At 46.7% G+C, this 4,294-nt stretch overlaps 1 protein-coding gene across 1 annotated transcript in view; it reads right to left on the bottom strand.

The window, feature by feature from the left end:
- Positions 1-4,286, bottom strand: part of Sema3a (semaphorin 3A) — a 396,022-nt gene extending 391,736 nt beyond the window's left edge. Inside the window, 1 exon segment of the mRNA XM_019209424.2 lies at positions 4,263-4,286. The gene's annotated coding sequence lies outside the window, so the exon portion shown is untranslated.
- Between the last annotated feature and the right edge of the window lie 8 nt (positions 4,287-4,294).

Below are 4,294 nucleotides of genomic sequence, written 5' to 3'. Positions count from 1 at the left end.
AGGGGGGAGGGGAGGGGAGGAGAGGGGACAGGAGAGGCCCAGTTGATCTCTTTGATGGTGGCAAGGGGGAGACTTTGAACACATTTTATAAGCAATCATCAACCTTAGGGCATTTAGAGCTTTCTGGTCTCATCACCCTTATATTTATTCTCCCAGAATCTTGGGTTTCTTTTTTTAAACATCACTTGTTTTCTTCTCTGTTTTTTTTTTTTTTTCATGAGATTAGCCTGTGGCTTTATAAATGTCAATCACTGTTAAATATCTTCATGAAAGAGCTTTCATAAAAACCAAAGGAAAGATGAAGGCATATTTATTCCTACTCATTTCTTTTTAGATAATGGGTTAAGATTGCTTAAATTTTGAAGTAATTTTCTCATGTTCATTTTACTTGGCTTGCATAAATCTTATGTTTATAAAAGCAAATAATGTCGTGGTTAAAAACTTATGGTAATGTGGACAATTAAAATAAGATAAAAATTCCTTTTAAAATGAATATTTTGTTTTTTGAGGGAAGACGCTACACAGGGCTATAAAATTATATCATCAAATAAAAGAGACATTTTATCACAAATACTTTGATTTTAATCTCTCCACAGGAGTCTCTATCATTGTAGTGAACATTTAGCTCAGGGAGAAAGTCTTTCAGCAGGTAGAAAAACCACAGAACTGTGGACACCAGCTCTAAGTGGCCCTGTATGGAACTCTGGAGAGGGTCCAGGACGTGCGCCCGCACAACTGTGTATGTGGCAGGTGCATAGAAATGTGGGGTAGGTTACCTGTGGGTGCAGGAGAATTTTACCTACAGTTGCATTTTTCTAACACTGAACACCTAGCTACTCCCAGTGAATGCCTTGGGCCTGACCCCCTTGCAGTGGCCTGACAGCTGATTTTCGTCAGCCCTTGGAGGTGGGGATGTGTTTGGCTGAATCCCTAGGAGCAGCTGTGCGACTCCGCCCACAAGGGCTGCAGACTGAACTCTTCCCAGACCTGAGATGAACAGGAAGGGAAAACTAACAACTGAGGGAGCAGGAAGGACCCGCTCTTCCTCACGGGTCCGAGACGTAGCTGTGACTCCTTTCCCAGCATCAAACCCTCCGGGAAGCAGTAGAGTCCACCAGTGCTGAAGGACGGTGTAACCAGAAGGGTGGCCCTGGTCACTGCTTGGCGCTCAGCTCTGTATGACTTGCTTGAGTGGGCATTCCACCTGTGTCACTGACAGACCCTCTTCCGAGTTCCTACAGTCTGGATCAGGTTGCTGGAGGCAAAGCCAAGCTGTAGCAAGAATGGATGAAGTCACCCCCAGCCGGTGAGCAGAGGCCACACTGTGCAGCAGAGGGGAGCTCTCTGCAGACAGGGGAAGAGCAGCAGACCCAGGGCCAGAGACTCACAGCTGAGGAATGAGGAGGCCAGTCCCTCTCCACATTGCTGCCCTATCCACAGAGGGGACAGTCACGCTGCAGTCATTACTGGACACCAAGTGCCAAGCAAGGTGTGTGGTACAGGTGGGTGCCCACGTGCTGGGGCTCAAGACCCACCAGGAATGGCCCAACTTCACTTCAGGGCAGACTCAGGATCTCAAGCAGAAGCACGCCTGGAAGTCTGGGCTGAGGGCTGGCAAGGCCAGGACAGTGGGGCACTGCGTCCACCGTGCAGACCCGGCTGCCCTGTCCTCCCTGTGTGACCTTGGCCTTCCAAACTGCCCTTTCCACACTTCTGCCCTCCACATGTCACGTACTCCTTTCGTCCCAAGCGAACGTGGTTATTACATTGGGTCTTAACTCGGGTTGAAGTCATTTGAAAGGGAATATTCCTTAGGATAATTGACATAACCTATGACTTCTAAAGATTTTCCTTCAGGCATATGGGGATTCTCACTGAACTACACTGTTTGAATTACTTATGCAAATTGCAATCTTATTTGAAAACACATATAGACAAAGTACTGGGTCACAAAACACATCCATAAGTGAAAAGATAGAAAGATCTTACTTAAAAACCACCAAATTCGCCAACTGTCTACATTTCTTAGTGAGCATAATTTCAAGCATGAAAAATCATTTAAAAATTTTATGGCTGACTCAACCTTCATGTTTAACTGGCACAAGTCTTAATTGGAAAAAGGACAGCAAGACTACAGTCCAAATGTGAAGAGGGTCAGTCGCTTCTCTGAGGCTGTCAGCAGGTATGTAATTGTGCATTTCATGTTCCCTGAGCTGTGCCCACCCATGAATGTCCCCATCAACGAGAAATCATCATCTTCCCGAAGCAACTGTGGAGAGCACTGGCTCAGAGCTAGCCCTTCCTCACTAAGCTAAGCTGAACCAGCAAACCCTCCCTGCATGCAGTCCTCACCCTCCAGGTGCCACTTAAAAGTTTATTAAAGTTACTGAAACTGAAACAAATTTCATATTCTATTTGGATAACTAAGTGAGATTGACATTCAACGCCCTTGTATCCTCAATTACTGACTTCACAGATTTCTTCACTTTATTATTATTTTTTTACTAAACCAAACTTATTAAATGATGTATTGCTATCACATAAAAAGGGTCACAACACGTTAAAAATGTGCAAACATGGACCCCTCGATTTTTATTACACTCTGAAGAGCAAATGAAAGAATCAAGAGGAACCTAATCTGAGTGCAGGGCTGAAGTCAGGTCCAGCCTTTGAAACAGGCTTCCCATTAATCATGGCTGACCCTGCCGTGAGGGGCACCTGCCGAGTCGCTGACACGGTTACAGCATTCATACGTGTGAACTGTACTCCGTGCACGCCGGCCGGGCAGGCCCGGTGAAATGAGACTCTCCCCCTGTAGGGGGTAGACATGGACCGCTATTCAACGCCCAGGATTGCCGCTTAAAGTTTTCCATGAAGAATGACTTTCAAACTGCAGCTATGCTCCACCATCAATAATGTCAAAAGCAATTCTCAAAGAAATATGTTTCGCTAGCAGCAATTAATTAAACCTCTCATAGCAGCAACTTTATCCAGGCTAAATCATTTCTGAATATACACAAAGGGCCATAGGCATCCCCCCGTCATGGGTTTTAAATCATCATTTTTCCACTATGGCCGTCTAGAATAGCTAGAAAACAGAAATGAAACTTGCCCTCTGGGGAATCGAAGCAGCGCATGGTACTTTGTCCAAGTTTACCCATCTATTCATTCTGCATGTGCTCAGTGTCCTTTGAGATGGCAACACTGCCCCCATTAATTTTCCAAACACACAATTCCTAAATGTAAAAGATCGACCCAAAAGTCTATACGTAGATATGATGACGTACTGACAGTCTTTATGGCATTCTTTTAAAATATGCTCATCTTCGCACACGATTTGCGGTACTAATTTAGGAATCACAGCTGGAATCTTTGTCAGCACATGTGTTCTGCATGTTGTTTCTTACACGGAGTGCCGTACACTTAACAGCAAACACATTCTTGCCCAACAGTGACAGCCCACCTGAGAGTCCCCCGGTCATCTGTTAACAGGATTCAATATATATATGGTACAGTTGTAAAAAGATGCCCCACAGCCAAGTCAAATTTCGAGGAGAGGGCTCCAGGAGGGCTGCTCGACTTAGATCGAATCTGAACTAAAAGTTCAAACATAGTTTAATGGTGTATTCAAAGTTGTAAATGAGAAGCAAACACAATGTGAAGCTGCTTTAAAGCAAGCGCGAAAGACCACAAAAGTTAAAGTTGAGATTTCCTACATCTGGTTTTAATATGTCTTCCTAGGCTATTAGACAAATGACCTTTTGTTTTGTTGTCTTTGTTGCAAAAATTCGTCACCACTGTCACTGCCCTCAGGATCTGCTACTGCTCTTGGGGCTCCTGGGGCCCCGCCTTTGGCGAGAGCCAGCGGGGTTGCGTGTGCCCCGCGCACACTCGGGACCCCTTCTAGTCTCGCCCCGTGATGCAGCAGTGTCTTTAGGCATTAAGGCTGAAGCCCGTCCCCAAGAAAAGCATGTGCTTCTTAGAGACTGTTCTGTGCTCAGAATTGGGGCAAAGCACTTGTCACCCTCACTTTTGACAGTAAGGGATGTTTCCCCCAGAGACAGCGCAGAGGCCAGGCTGCAGGGGAGTCGACCCCGGGAGTCCCGACCTTGCCAGCTAGGAGGAGCCGCCCCTGGACCAGGGGCTGCGAGGGAGAGCTGGGGAGCCTCCCGGCCCCGACTCCCGCGGTCTGCAGAGGCTTCCCTGGGCGCAAACAGCCTGGTGAATTCCCGCGTAGGGAGCGAGGCTGCCGATCCACTTACTGCGTCCGCTGTCCTTTGTCCATGCGCGGCCT

This window comes from Fukomys damarensis, unplaced genomic scaffold (assembly GCF_012274545.1).
Source record: "Fukomys damarensis isolate Sample0158 unplaced genomic scaffold, DMR_v1.0_HiC HiC_scaffold_4, whole genome shotgun sequence".
In the NCBI taxonomy this organism is placed as follows: Eukaryota; Metazoa; Chordata; class Mammalia; order Rodentia; family Bathyergidae; genus Fukomys; species Fukomys damarensis.
The sequence above is the reverse complement of the archived record's forward strand: the minus strand, read 5'-3'. Positions and strand labels throughout refer to the sequence as shown.